This window comes from Trifolium pratense, linkage group LG4 (genome assembly GCF_020283565.1).
Source record: "Trifolium pratense cultivar HEN17-A07 linkage group LG4, ARS_RC_1.1, whole genome shotgun sequence".
Classification (NCBI taxonomy): domain Eukaryota; kingdom Viridiplantae; phylum Streptophyta; class Magnoliopsida; order Fabales; family Fabaceae; genus Trifolium; species Trifolium pratense.
Genome location: NC_060062.1, coordinates 52,166,100 through 52,182,930, shown reverse-complemented (window position 1 = coordinate 52,182,930; position 16,831 = coordinate 52,166,100). Strand labels below are relative to the sequence as shown.

The following is a 16,831-nucleotide window of genomic DNA, read 5'->3' as shown; positions in this document are numbered from 1 at the left end:
GAATCAGCAACACAGAAAACAACAACTCATCAAACTTTCTTTGGAATTAAAAGAAACACTACCCACACACCATGACAGAAATGCAACGCTATAGCCCCAAAAATGCTACCTTAATACACCATATAAACACCAGTCCAGAATTTCCAAATCATCAAGTTACTACATATGTATATATTGTCAAATTTCATTCATAACATCTCAATAAACTTGCATAAAACCACTAATTCTTACTATTTTGTATCATTAAAACCACCTCTTTAAAAATAACTAAATTTGTAAACCAACACTATCTGATCTTATTAAATTTCCAAGCTCAATAGGGGGAAAGTGTATATGAGTACTATTTCTAATTATCAGCTAGTTATGTCTTGTCTAACCACTCTAGTTCTCTACTAATTATTCCTTATGTACATAGGGTAAACTAATGTGTAATCAAAACAAGTGAAATTATTTGTTAGAGCATTGTTATTAACTTACTTGATCCACCTTAATATAACTATTATCAAGTACTCATATATAACACCTAACCATTAAATGAAAAGAATATAATAGTAATATTGTACTATCACAACAAATCCATAACAGCCCCTAACATCCTCAAATTAATCCATGATTTGATATAAACAAATTTTAGTCTCTAACATCTTCAAATTAGAGTACTTATACCTTATATATCAACTAAAGTTGTAAACCCTAAATCTTTTACCTGCATTCCAACACTTATATTACTTAACATAAGGTTATTCTAGGTTCCTCCACTTCTACCAAAACCAAACCTAATAAGAACTCACCTTTAATTAGAAGATGAACTTCTTTTCACACCAACCTTAGTTCTATTAAGAATGGGATTATTTGTTCCTCTGGTCTTTCTCCTGAAGCACTTCTTCTTCTGACACTCTGCATTATTAGGTTGGTTGGAAAGTGCTGGACTGTTCTCTTTACTACTGCCCTGAAAGACTTGTTTCAAAGCCATGTCCATTAACAACACCTCCTCTGTAAAAACATAAAGATCATCGACCGAGAGATCCTCATCATCATCATAAGAAGAAGAATCTTGAAGTAACTCGGCTTCTAGACTCTGAAGTTGAGAAAGAAGAGAGTTTCTGAAAAAGAGAAACCCTAGAATATTGAGCTAAAACCAATAAAGATGGTAGCAGTGATGTCAAATAGCGGAGAATTTTGGTTTGACCCAATTTCACTATGCGGCAGGCAGTGCTATAGTACTGCTATACTCTAAGGAATGTGATGAGATTGCAGTACTTATGTGCCATTGAACAGATTATTTGGTATCCCTCTAACTTATAAGTGAAAGAGTGAAGATGGAATTTGTTCTTCTAAATAGTTATTCTTAAGATTCAGAGTTTTCAATTTGGTTAGCCTACCAAACACATTCGGAATTCGACCAATGAACTTATTTCGTCAAAAATCCAAGTCTAGAAAGCAGTGATGGTGGTAGCTCACCTCCTACATTGTTCCCTGTGAGACTCAAAGAGGGTTGTCATTTGTAATCATGTTTCCCCTTAAGCTGACTGAGATGCTATCTCTGAATGAAGATCTAATGGCCCTTGGCTTGAGGTGTCGTTGGCTGAGGCATACAAGGTGTTATCAGATGCCACACTGTCCTCATGACAAAGCTTGTAAAATGCTTCTCCCGAACATACTTCTCCTTTTTCAATTTCATCACCACAGGTCATATCTGCCTTGCAACTTTCCTCAACAGAATAATACTGAACACAATCTTCACTGACAGATATGTCTATAGGATTTACTTCACATGAACTATAAAATTCATCAATCTGCTGGCGTAATTCCTCTATGTCCTCCTCGTCCACATTCATCATCGGTATCATTATCGATATTAGGTATGAGTAGAGAGCAGTTTAAGCTGACCCTCAAATTATTCAGGCTTTCCCGTACATTCTGTACATGGAGATATCCTTTTTTATTCCCATCTGAGCTACAAACATCAGCCTTTGCTCTAATAAGTTCTTCCTGTTCCAAAGAAGACACAAATTACAATTTTCAGATTTGCATGAGCCCTTTATAAATTATTTTGATTGAAGTTCTGGAGATGAACAATACCTTCAGCTGTTGGATTTGATCACTCAAATAATTAACATCATCCTCCTTTATTTCATTGATAACATGCTCATTTCGATCATAGATCTTAGTCGTTGTCCAAATCTGAGTGTGCGCAGTGTTTCACCATTATTCCTACACACAATCAATAGTGCAATCTTTACCACTAGAAATGAAATATACATTGTATCAAATGTGCAATTTTTTCATTTGAAAGTTGCAATGTCATTCGCCAGCTTGTGGTTGACAACATCATGCCTTATGGTTTTACAGTATAAAGCGTCCAAAATATCAAGTTAAGGAAGACCTGGAGACAGTCAGCTAGAAATGGCCAAAGAGGGATTGGTGAGGGATCAGATACTATGAAGGTGGCAAGAGATTCTAAAGTTGAAGAAAGTAATTGACCCAGGTTGGCTGTGACATGTGATTATTGGCTACTGGTTTTTTATTTTGAATTTTTATTTTATTAACAGTTTGTAATTTTCTGAATGGGACTTTATCATTGGTGAATCAGAGGGTACTGGAACCTCAATCTAGAGATAAGAAAACTGAAGTTTCATACAATCAGCTTACCCAGAGAAAAACTCCAGACGCTGGCTATCAAGCGGGGTATGCCAATAGAAGTGCACTCAATCAATCACTTGAAAAAAATTTGGGCCCCTTAAAATAATGGGCCTTAAGCCACGACACCTGAGCACAAGCTGAGGCATGTAGAGTGTTTGACAAAAAGGGGTATGTCGATGATTCAGGGTTGCACTTGCACCATTTGATTACACCCTGTCGTACCATTGCTGGTTGCAAGAGAAAAGTCAAATCAATGAGTATGAGATCCCACCTAAGACAAGGGTTGCTGTCAATGTTTGGGCCATTGGAATAGATCCAATTTATTGGGATGAAGCCAGAGTTTTAAACCTGAAAGGTTTGTTAATAGCCCAATTGATTTTAAAGGAACACACTTCAAATATATTCCATTTGGTGCCGGAAGAAGGATGTGTCCAGGTATATCATTTGCTTTACCCAATTGAACTTCCACTTGCCATATTTACCACTTTGATTGGAAGCTTCACAATGGATTAAAGAACGAAGAACTCGACATGAGTGAGTCATTTGGATTTACTCTAAGAAGGAAAAGTGATCTCTGTTTGATTCCTATTACTCGCCGTCCTTAATATGTACTGTATTGCCTTATAAGCATGCAATCTGTCTAAAAAGAAGTTTCAGCATACAAGTTCACAAAGTACTGAAGTTTCCTTATGCTACTTTTCGTGCATGTTTGGTATTATTAGAACACTGTGGGAAGCGTATATTCAATGAATCTATATACAAAATACTGTAACTAATTGATTATCAATCTTAATAAATTCTATATTTAACAAATCTATCTACTGTATTCTCTATATATAGACTTATAGTAATTGAAATCAACTGGCATACCCTATTAAGGACTCGTCCACTTGGAGTAGCATAAAAAAATGACGAAAAATGCAGACATGCATTTTGTTGAAGATTATAGTGGCTGTCATATAACCGACTGTAACATTCAACAATACATAAAGAACTTCCAATGGCCAATCCAACATAGACTTCAATCAGAGTTGTTCCTTCAACGGGTGCCTCCACATTGGCTGAGATGGGAGTTGCCCAAGCCATTCACTTTTTTATGTTACAAAGAAAATTGACCCATCATTTTAAGATAATTCCATAAGAACGGTACGAGAGCTCCTCCATATGCAGTTGTGAGATAATTCCAATAAACTGAAAATCCAACTTTACCTTTCTCCCTTTCTTCTTCTTGAACAAGTTGGCCGTTTGGTTCTTCTTTATCTTCTGCTTTACCATTTTGCTCATCTTTGTTTACCTCTTCATGAGCGTCGCATATATTTACATCTTGTTCTAATGTACTTATTTCATCAGATGTTTTTCCTCCATCCAAGGATTGAAGGGTAGACAAAGCATCTCTGTGTGCGCCTATGAGTTCCATAAAATCGGTCCCAATGTTTAAGCAGATCAGCATACTTTCCACTTTGACTAATTTTTCCATCTTTCATGACCTATAACAAGGGCCATAAAGAAGGTTAATAGAAAATTAATGACCATAGAATTATTATAAATACTCACCAATATCAGCAGTAGGTAAGAACTCCACTCTATGAGTAACATAAACAACTGTTTTTGAACTTAAAACACCCGTCCAGCATTCCCGAGACAGAATTAAAACACCTTTAAGCCATGGAGAACCTGTGTAAGAGTGACAAGGTTACTAATACACACAAATTTAATTTTTTATGATAAGTAGATATAAAATAAAATGAAAATGATAAATTACAATACTATATGCACATCAATCATAAATCATATCACATTTGCAGCAATTGATTCTTGTTTATTCTTTCATGAACCCTCATCCTTCTCGTCCGGCTTCTATTAGACTTGCCTCCTAGTCCTACCAACCATGCTCACAAGCCATTGAGATTTTCCTATAAACAACACAAAACATCCCAAGCCAACAGCAAATACCATTCCGCATCCATATCCTATAGCCACAGGTTGCCAACCAAATCCAAATTTTTGTTCATGCTCATCAGAGGTTGTTGAAGGTGGAGAATTTTTTCTGCAATTTTTACTTCATAGGAATCACTTGAAAATGTATCAAACGGTTCTCCTCTAGGTATAACGCCTTCAATATTGTTTCAGGCGACACTCAAGACTGCAAGAAAGTTTAGATTGGTTATAACTCTGTAGGAATCCTACCGGCAAGCATATTTGGATGAGAGATCCATTGATTCTATGTTTATAAAATTTCCTAAGGACTGTCGAATAGGACAAAACAAGTATATTGTGTGAATGGTTGAGTCTTATGAGTGCATGAAGCTCTCCAATAGCATTTGTAATCTCTCCTTCAAATTTTTTTCATGACACAAATCAATATTATAGAAATTTTCGTATACGTGATAATAGATATCTGACCCCCTAGTGAGTTGAATCTAAGATCAAAGGATCTCAGCCTGTAATGCACCGAGATTTGGTCTGTTGATGTGAACATGTTCTTGGAGAGGGATAACAAAACTAGTATTAGCATAACTACTGGTACAAGTCAGAATGACATGCTTATTTGAAGGTAACAAATGTAAAGAGGGCATAGTACTAAAGTAGGGTGTGCTCCATTCACCACCAATCTATAGAGACCATCAACTTGATCACCCAAACCAATCGTCTTTTTGGAGGTCACTTCCTGCAACATACAACCATTAGAGGAAAATTGAACAATGCACGATAGATTAGCACACAATTTGGAGACAGAAATTAGATTAAGTCTAAATTCTGCAGAGTAAAGGACATTGGTTATGTATAAATGAGGTGAAAAGTGAACATTACCAGCACAATTCACAACCATTTGGTAAATTCACAACTACTGGGATTGCCATGTTTCTTATAACACCAGTCAACAGTATGGCCATTCTTATCACAAAATGTGCAGTGTCGTGTGTCACCTTTGCCTTTACCATTGTTAACAGGAGCTTTACCACGATTATAGGAATATAGGATCTTCTTGCAGAAGAAGCATTAACCAAGACATTATTTTCATCAGAATTTTGATTAACCGGATTAAAGAGAGCATGATTACTCTCTTCTTGAGAGACTAATGAATACACTTTATTGATTGTAGGCAATGGATCCATTAGCAAAACTTGAGTTCTTACAACAGAAAAATTCTCATTCAAACCTGTTAGGAATTGCATGATTTGGTCTTCCAATCGATATGTGCGTGCAGCGCGCATAGCCTCACAGCAGCATTGGTGAACACAGGTACAATTAGGCATAGGACGATGCGAGTTTAATTCCTACCATAGAGCTCGCATATCAGTGTAATGTTCAAGATCAGATCGAGTACCTTGCTTGAGGTTATTGACAGCAGCAAGTGTCCCTTTAATGATGACATGATATTTGTTTTAAGTTTTGCTTATGTTTTCAAAATTCATGAGTGATTTGTCCTACGTTTGTGTTGTAAATTGTTGTAATAATTATTAATTTATTTTTAGTATTCTATAATTAATTTGTGTGTTTGTGTTTATTGCCTCATATGTATGCTTTTAAGATTACTTGATTGGATTTTGTGTTTTCTATTTTTACAATAAAAGAGAATTTTTATCAATCATGTAAAAAAAATCAAAAGAATAAGTATTTCAGAGATTTATCTAGACATTACTTTGGTTGACAGTGGTTGACAGTGGGAGACAGTACACACACGCAAGATTATTATTGAAAGTTGATAGATAAGAATTGTGTCAATCTTTGAATTTTGACCCAAGGTTTGAAGCTTGAAACCTGGAATATGTTGACTGCTTGTGATTTGTTTTTAAGTTTTTCATTTGAGTTTTGCTCGGAGTGCAAAAGTTCAAGTGTGGGGGAATTTGATCGGTGCATTTTAATGCACATTCTTCTACTATTGTACTCAAGTATTCCTATGGTTTATTTCATTATTTTCACCATTTTAATGTGTTTTTATATTTAAGTTTATTTCCAGCTTTATTTTATTTTCGTCACTTATTTTCTGAATTAATAATAACTTGACACCTTCGCAGTTTGTAGGTCATAACTGGAGCTACCTATACCGGATTGAGGCGCGGGAAGATGCGTTGGAAAGCTGAGAAATAGAGCTACAACGTTTGTGTTCAAGCCTCAAGTCAATTCGGAGCGCAAATTAGTCGAATAATTACGTTTATGTTCCAGACGAATTAAATTATTAACTTTCAGCACAACTTTATGTTTTCGGCCCAATTGTTTTAAGGCCCGTTTCCATGTATTATTTAAACCGAAAAAAAGACAGCTAGGGGATTATTCTGATTTCACGATATAACAACCCCTAGAGGCAGTTTCTTGCTATGGAGAACTAATCACCAAAGATTGATCTACTGTATCGGTTTCCGCCGACACTTTGAGGTTCTATAATTTTCAATCAAATTGTTTTTCCCTTTCAATATCTATGATATATATATCTTGTCTGCTTAATTCAAGTTCTATAGAATAGATGTTGATTAATTTCGATGATTATATGTTCTTGTACCTTGATCGCGTTTGCTTAATTCGTGTATGTTTGATCATGTTTGCTTAATTCATGATAGTTTTAATCCGTTTGCTTAATTCGGAAATCTGGAACATATATCTTTTAGTGTCGATTGCGCTTGTTTAATTGGTACTATATTCGTAAAGGGATTAGAATCCGCTTAGGAATTGGAAATTGTATGAATCAATGATAAGTTGGGAAACCGAAACAGTAGATTAGTCGTTTTAACTTATTTGTTAATCACTTATTTCAATTTTAATTTTCGAAACCGAAACTTAAACCCAGACCCCCATATTCAGCTTGTTCTTATTGAATCTAATATTTTCTAATTGATAAAGAGTCCTTGCGATACGATACTCAAGTGTCGCTTCCAAAACTACACTTTTAAAACTCGTTTTTGACCCGTGTGCGACAGCGGATCAAATTGATTTTTTTTTTTATCAAAAAAAATCAATCATGTAAAAAAAGAATAATAATAATAATAATTATCAATTTTACAATATAACTAAAATGAATATCAACACAAACTCTGCTTAAAGTCATTAATATTAAACTAATTAAGTAACGTACATTTGAAGAATAGTTTTCAAAATATATATTGTTAACAACAAAATTCAGTGTAAAAGGAATAACAAGATTTTTTTAACAAGTGTTGATAAAATTCTCATATACCTTCTCTACCTGAGATACCCTATTTTACTAAACAAATTTATTAACTTGCTAAGCAGATTTATTTACCCTATTTTACTTCAATTATTTGGCTCAATGCTCTTGTTTGCTCTTGAATATGTTTGAATGATAAATCTCTAAAATCTATGATCTAAGAAAAGATGTAAAAGTATTTTCATAGTAAAACCTAAATTTTAAATATTGTTATTTTTATTAATATAAAAGTTGTTAGAGAAATTCGAGAGGTACAAATTTGGCATACGACTGCCAGCCTGGACTGCTACGAACTGAAATTATTTTGGATGCTTGCAGACTATTGAAGTTCGTCAGGTGGCAACGCGATAATGTTAGAAAGCAACGTAACTTTGCATGTTCCTTAAATTTAAATATTATTTTTATTATTATTTTTTTTTGAGACATTAATGGTAGTATCATTTAAATCTTTCATACCATTTTTTTCTTTCCAGTTTAACAATGTTACCGTTCTTTTTACCATTTTCTTTTTTATAATTTTGAAAATTCTTTTATAGCTAGGCAGGCTATTAAGTTTTTATTCTTAAAAGTTACTTGAAAACTCAATAATGTTTAGGACGTTTATTATAATAATGTAGCAAAATACTCCAGTATATGGAAAGAAAATAATTAATACTATATAAGTCGTTAATACTCCTAGGTAGAAGTTAGCACGGATAGTCGTTAGGTGATAAGTCGTAAACGGGGCATTTGCTGAGGGCTTTGAACTAACACTATTATAGTGGATTTTCTTCCTGGATTGGTATCCCCCAGATTAGGTGTGTTTACACTGAACTGGGTTAACAAATAAACTGTGTTATTTACGTTATGCACTTTATTTAACTTGTCTATTGTGTTCTGTACTGGTATAAGATGTTGTAGCATCTGTCACAACATCTGTCCGCAAACCTGCCAGAATTTTAATTGGTATTAGAGCGAGGCATCTTGTTCTGTATCTGGGTGAGCTACAGGGAAGATACTTTCTGGCAATATGGACAAGGAAGAAGGATATGAGGAAGAAGAAGGTGATGTTTGTATACTTGTGTTCTTATATATGCATGTTTCAAGGGGAGTAAGAAATCTGGTTTTGATATCTTGTGCTCATTATGATATGCATGAGTTGATGTACTCAGGGGGAGGAATTGTTCTCTCATCTGCTATTGAGGGGGAGTAGCAGAATATAGCTAGCCTGTTGATGATATTGCAACTTATGCTATGATTAGTAGTCTGCTAGTTTATGTGCTTGGTGTTTGTGGATGTGTTCTGCTATGAATCTAGACATCATGATCTGATTTGTGTGAGAATTTATCTTTCTCAATATGTGATAGTTTATCTCTCCCTGTGTGGTTCTATTATGAGAGTTTACTTCTCTTTGTTGATGTGCTCTGTGAACGTTGGGTGAACCCGATTCCACTGCTACATGCCTCTGGTGTTTTTGGTGAAGTTTATTTCTTTACCTTGTGCGTTGAAGATGTTTTTGAAGTAGCGTTGACGAATGTTTACTTTCTTTCAAAGATGTATGTTTGTGTTAAAGTGAAAGAAGAAGTAGCTCTGTGTTGAAATCTCTCAAGGAAACTAGTCCTGAATCTGATGCTGCACCTAATACTACAAGCTCCAGATAATGTGGTTGTAACTGATGAGAAGCAAGCTCTAGAAACAACTACAACTGGTAATGTTTCTGATGGTAACACTGATATGATCTCTCAGTCTGATGAAGAGTTTTAATATTGTGTCTGAACACTTTGAAGAAGGAGGATCTGTTGAGAAAAACAATAATGCAGATGGGAATATAATTATTGTGGACAATCTCAACTTTGGAGAAATTCTAGTAAAGTTGTGGCTACTACTAGTCAGCAAGCCAATACACCAAGTAAAGGAAAAAAGCCTGAAACTGCTAAGAAACATGTGAATTATGGACCTCCTAGAAGATCTAGCAAGGTCAATGTAACATCTGCTAAAAAGGAAAGAACCACTCTCTAGTGATTCTGAATTTGAAGAGGAAACTGTGAAAGTCACAACTGGTGGCTCATCTAGAAAGACTATCAAAGGAAAGAAAGTACCTTTGAATGTTCCCTTTGCACCCCTTGACAACATATCCTTTCACTTTGAAGATGGCTCAACCAAGTGGAGATATGTGTACTATAGAAGACTATCACTTGAAAGAAATCTAAGTGAAGAGCTTCTACAATGTAAGGAACTTGAGATGATTAATGTTGCTGGGTTAATGAAGACTGTGAAAGATCTTGGTGACTGCTATGAGAAGCTTGTCAACGAATTCTTGATCAATATTGGTGAAGACTGTAATGATCCAGAAAATCCAGAGTATAAGAAGGTGTGTGTCAGAGGAAGATGCACTGAGTTCTCCCCTGCTATTGTGAATGATTTTCTTGGTAGAAGTACAAATTGTGTACATGAGATGAAAGTATCTAATGATGAAATTAGCCAAACTCTCACCAAAAATCAAGTGAGGAAATGGCTAGGTAAAATTGTCTCTGCAAAACTCACTGCCAAATATGCTCTGATGAACAAGATTGGTGTTACAAATTGGGTGCCTACCAGTCATACTTCTGAGGTATCTATAGGTATGGCCAAATTCATGTTATTGGCACTAGGACTACCTTTGATTTTGGTTTATATATCTTTGATCAAACCTATAAACATGCCAAGTCACTTGTCGTGCAAATGCCTATTGCATTTCCACTCTGCTATGTGGTATTATATTGAGCCATCATCCAAATATATGCACTGCTACTGATGTGCCTTGTGCTAGAGAGGCAGATCTGTCTTTGGACTTTAGACCGTCTGAAGGGACACGTGCTGCAGATATTGTTGCATCATCTGTCAAGCAGCCAACTGGTGTTTTGTCTAGAAAGTAAATGATTGTTGATCTCAAGGAAGTTATGCCCTTGTTATATTGTGCAAACAAGGAGGAGATATCTGTTTTATGAGCGTTGATATGTTTCCAGCACTGCTGATTTATATATGATGTGATATGTCTCCCATGGTGTTATATTTGGTTGTAGTAGTGTAGTATATGATCTCTTGGTTGTTTAATCCGCTAGTGATCAATGTTGTCGATGAAAGTGCATATGTGCCACCTACCTAATGTGCTATGTCTGAGCATGTGTCACCACCCGCAAAAATATTGGTGACTATGTTGGTTAATACCCCTCACAAACCTGATGTATACTCATCCAAAAGAAACACAAAATACAAGGATATCTAGAGATGCTCCAACATCCTATGCAGTATCAGGGAACTATGAACAAAGAAAAACCTCACTCTTGGATATGTCACTATTATGGAGCTAAAGGAGAAATTGTGCATATAGGAAAGGTAATCAACAATAGCTTACCTAAACTTGACAATATTTTGCTTGTGAAAGGATTGACTGCTAATCTGATCAGCATCAGTCAATTATGTGATCAAGGCATGAAGGTAAACTCTACTAAGTCTGAATTTCTAGTTACAAATAATAAGGGTGACTTGTTGATAAAGGGTGTAAGATCAAAATACAACTACTATTTATGGGTTCCTCAAGAGGAAGCTAATGTGTCAAAATTGATTAATAACTAAAGAAGATGAAGTAAAATTATGGGACCAAAAGCTTGGTCATCTTAATCTAAGAAGTATGAAGAAAGCCATATATGAGGAAGCTATTAGAGGTTTACCAAAGCTCAAGATTAAAGAAGGAAATATATACGGTGAATGTCAGATTCGAAAACAGACCAAAGTGCCACACCAGAAGCTGCAGCATCTAACTACAACCAGAATCCTTGAACTTCTACACATGGATTTCATGGGACCTATATGAAAGTTGAAAGCTTAATTAGGTGAAAAAAAGGGAATAAGTCACGAAGTTTTTCATCTCCTATTACACCTCAGCAAAATGGTGTAGTTGAAAGGAAGAATAGGACTTTGCAAAAATCAGCAAGAGTTATGCTTCATGTCAAACATTTACCTCACCGTTTCTGAGCTAAGGCCATGAATACTGCCTGGTATTTTCATAATCGTGTTATCTAGAGATCTGGTACCTCATCCACTCTGTATGACCTGTGGAAAGTGAGGAAACCTACTGTTAAATACTTTCATGTTTTTGAAAGCAAGTGTTATATCATGTCAGATAGAGAACATAGGAGAATGTTTGGTCCTAAAAAGTGATGAAGGAATTTTTGTGGGATACTCTATCAACAACAAAGCTTATAGAGTGTACAACTCCATAACCAAAACTACGATGGAATCATCCAATGTTGTAATAGATGATGCACCTGGAGAAAAGGTGATAGATGTGGCAGAAGATGTTATAACCTCTGACCTACAGAATGATGATCTTGTTACTGTGAAGGAACCAGAAACTGATACTGAGGTTTCTAATTCTGGATCAAACAATGCACCAAATAAAGACCCTTCCATGAGAATTTAGAAGATACAAATATGTTTGATACAAATATGTTTAGTTAAAGTTTGTTTGACATCTACTCTTAAAATTGATTTCATTGTAATGTATTTATTTGTTTATATGCTTGCTGTAAGGTTAGCTAATTTTTGTACTTGAACTAAAATTGTGCAAGTGTATTTATTGCTTCAGTATTAATACATTGCTTTCTAGAGTTGTTTAGATAAATAGTAAATTAGAAGATTAGACTATAAGAGTCTAAATCTATTTAAAATTTTATTTATAATAAATATATTATTTATTTATTTTAACACGCATGTATGCATGCACGCACGCACGCTCACGTGAGTGCACGCACATACACACATTAAGTAAAAAATTACGTTTAATTTATAAAAACAAAATATTAATAGGACAAACAAGACTTATGGCACAAGATATAAGTTTTGTCCTTTTTTAACAGACATTCATTTTTTCTGTTTGAATTTTACGTTTACAACAAAGATATCAAATTAATTACTTAGATTTTGTTGCTTATTTGCTACAAGAAATTTGACATATAACAACAAAATAAATCGGTTGATAAATGTCCGAAAATTGTGGGTATAGTCAATATAAAAATGTAAACAGATGGCTTGATTTCCATTTATTTACATAAATATTGTTTTTATGGAATTTATTTACATAAATATACTATAGTAAAAAACATAGCGAGAAGGAAGGTCACTCCTCCAAACACTAAGATAAGCAATACCGAGCTTATCATTCTTCCCTCCAAGCCTACATCGCGGTGTAGGTATTGTAGTTGTTTTGCAGTATGACAATTATCGCATCATCCTTCTCCAGATCGACTTCCATCTTTCCATATAGCTTCCTAAATGTTGGCAGCGCTGCAGTTCGCATCCACACTATGAAGTCCTCTTGCTGACTCAACTGTTACATAAATATTCAAAACATTGAGCAACTTATGCAAGAAAATTGGGAAATTTAATTCTATAATATACACTAAAAGATTTACCGGTATTTTTTCGTCAAGATGAGCACCGCCAATGATGGGACCCTTCTGAAAATTGGTAGGGAAAACACTACCAAATTTGTGATCCCTGCCACTCTTCCACAATATTTCCCTTCTTGTTTACGATCAAACTCATGTTCTTGCGCGAACTGTAGGTATCATTGAACATGCTCCAAGCAGCAAGCCCACATGGTATGATTGGCTCATCTTTTAGGTGACTTTGATAGTCACAACCACTTGTCGACCTAGCTTTATCTGAATCTCGCATTTGGTCATCATTTCTGCTTTTCACAAACCTAATTCCTTTTTTCCAAAAATAAACATATTTTTGAGATCTAAAAATGCGGTACAATTTTTTTTCCTCAAACTTAAATGCTACCAAATAATTCAAAAACATTTATTCACCGAAGAACAACATTATATAAAAAGGTTATTTTATATTCTCATTCTCAATCCATATTCCTTCTCACTTGGTATTAAATTTTTATTCATTAGATTTTTTTTTGTATAGATGTCACAATTAGATGAAATTAGAAGAAATAATATTTTTTTTTAAAAAAAAAAAAACAGAACTTCATATTTTATAAATGTTACTAGTGGCATTATAAAATTAACACTTTGGTATTTTATAAATGTTATTAGTAGCATCATAAAATTAACACACATACGCACGCATGTACGCACATATAAATACTAAGTTAAACAGAATGTACTTGAGATTGTGCTGATATCTTTGAAGCGATCTACTAAGAAACACGCTTGTATGGTTGTCCTTTTTCAACGAAAACTCTAGATAAATAAATAATTAAACAAAAGGGTTGAAGTTGAAGTGAAAAGGTGTATTGAAGGTGCTATATATATAGGAAAGGTTTTGATACCAAAGAGTACACCAAAGTTAAATAGATACACTATATATATACAAACAATATTACCATTTTGGGGGGTAAGAATCGGCCAACAAGCTGGAAGTTCCTGTTGCATGAACTTTGACTCTGAAACTGATTTAAAAACATAATATTTTCAACGAAAACTCTAGATAAATAAATAATTAAACAAAAGGGTTGAAGTTGAAGTGAAAAAGTAATTACATCTTGGCCTCTTAAAAATGTTACGTCTAACAGGAACAGAACGTGAGGAAGATCCAGGTTCCATTGACTGGAAATAATAAAATAGATGAAATTAGAAGAAATGTAGAGCAACAATCGGGGGAGGGTCAATGGGGTTATTTAATAGATAGATTAAAAACGCGTACGAGAAACTTTTTATCTTTAATAGATAAAATGAATTTGATACGTCTTGGTTTAGTATGCCACTCATGATTTTTTTTTGACACACATCCATGATTAGCATGCCACTAGTTCGAGTTCGTTGAATTAAATCATTAATCATAAATCCCCATTCACCAATTAAATTAAAAATAAAAAATAAAAGGTAGACGTAGGTACTCATTGATGGAAATTATAATTAATATATTTCAAAAATTATGTATCTCTTACTATATTATACCACTGTATTTATTACTAGTAGCATCATAAAATTAACACCCATACGCACGCATGTACGCACACATGCACGTACATGCAAGTTTTATTTGCCCCACTTTGAATGTATGCTATTTTTTCTGTTCTTGTCCAGTTTTTGGGTACACACTTTGGGTTGTACCTAAGAACAATTTCAACAACCTGATAATAATAAGTTAAAATCAGCATAGTTATACACATCTTTTGACATATAAAAAAAAATAAAATAGAATTGTACGCGTACATTTCTTGAAGCAGTCAGGCAGGCAATTCCAATGAGAATGAATATAATGGTGATAATAGACCAGCATACTGAAATAATCTGAAGGAGAAATAATACACACCGTGTAAATAATATATACACTATGCAGCTCATTTTAAAGCCGATTATGAAGTTAAGCATGGGTTGTATGAATGTTTGCAAGCGATGATTGGTGATGTGAAAGAAATTATTATAATGAATATATTGCAAAAAATATGTATCTCTTACTATATTATACCACTATATTTATTACTAGTAGCATCATAAAATTAACACACATACGCACGCATGTACGCACGCATGCACGCACATGCAAGTTTTATTTGCCCCACTTTGAATTTATAGTATTTTTTCTGTTCTTGTCCAGTTTTTGGGTACACACTTTGTGTCGTACCTAAGATGGGTACACATTTCTTGAAGCAGTCAGGCAGGCAATTCCAATGGGAATGAATATAATGGTGATAATAGTCCACCATATACTGAAATAATCTGCAGGAAAATAATACACACCGTGTAAATAATATATACATACATGTTAAATAGATAACAGAATCAAGGTATTTTCGACGGCTGAACGGAAGATCATAATGGTGTGGTTGAAGAAATTAAAGTACCAAGGGTGTGTTTAGTTTTTTGGTCAGATTGGGAGAGTGTAATGTTTTGATGTATAGCCTTTTTTGTTTATTTTGTTGTTTGGCCAAAAGATCCATTTCTGTTTTTTCTTTTTCCTTGTGTTTTTCTATTTGTACACCTTTATTGGAATCTGCCAATCTGGTACATCTTGTACTAATTAGTTTTCATTATTATATAAAATAAATTTTACCCTCTTCAAAAACAAAATGTTAAATATATACACTATATACAAACAACATTACTATTTTGGGTGTAAGAACCGGCCTGCAAGCCGGAAGCTCATGTTGCATGAACTTCAACTCTGAATATATAAATAAATAAATAAATAATTAAACAAAAGGGTTGAAGTTGAAGTGAAAAAGTAATTACATCTTGGCCTCTTAGAAATGTTACGTTTGACAGGAACAGAACGTGAAGAAGATCCAGATTCCATTGACTCGAAATAAGAAAAATAGATGAAATTAGAAGAAATAATATTAAAAAAAAGAAAACTATACTTTGGATCAATGGATTGACTATAGATCAATACATATAAAGCGCCAAGGCAAACAATAAGGAGCAAGGTAAGTTGGAACAACATCAACACAATTGAGGCGATGACCGAGTCCAATGATGATAAATATATGGTAAATTAGAAGATTAGACTATAAGAGTCTAAATCTGTTTTAAAAATTTATTTATAACAAATATATAATTTATTTATCTTAACGCACATGTACGCACGCACGCATGCACGAATGCACGCACATACACATTATTTCAAAAGCAAAATTTATTCAAGCATAATAAAGAAATTATATACCACTCAATTCATTTCTTCCAAGCCACAAATGAGAAGGATTTGACAGAGGTTTTGACAACCATGCACTTAGCAAAGGCTGACAAAGTAGTGGCCACACACCACCAACCGTCGCACTCTACGTCCATAGAAAGTGTGATGTAAGGTGAAATTCCTGGCACACAGTGGACAGGTGTTGCTCAAGGTGTAGCAACACTTGTCTGTTGTAGACAGATGTTGTTACTGGTGCGCCAACACTTGTCTATAAACAGAGCAAATAACATAAAACAATACAAACAGTAAAGTAAATAACACACAAGAGTTGTTAACCCAGTTCAGCCTAAAGCCTACTCTGGGGGATACCAATCCAGGAATGAAGTCCACTATCAGCAGTATTACTTC

General features: G+C 34.4%; 1 long non-coding RNA gene and 1 pseudogene across 1 annotated transcript; both read right to left on the bottom strand.

The window, feature by feature from the left end:
- Positions 1-1,307: 1,307 nt before the first annotated feature.
- LOC123881490 lies at positions 1,308-6,175 on the bottom strand. The gene is made up of 4 exons (XR_006799480.1): positions 4,198-6,175; positions 3,514-4,130; positions 2,083-2,214; positions 1,308-1,992 (listed from the first exon to the last, which is right to left on the bottom strand). It is a non-coding gene; the product is annotated as an uncharacterized LOC123881490 (long non-coding RNA).
- Positions 6,176-12,897: 6,722 nt separating this feature from the next.
- On the bottom strand, positions 12,898-16,084 carry LOC123922878 (annotated as a pseudogene).
- Positions 16,085-16,831: the final 747 nt, after the last annotated feature.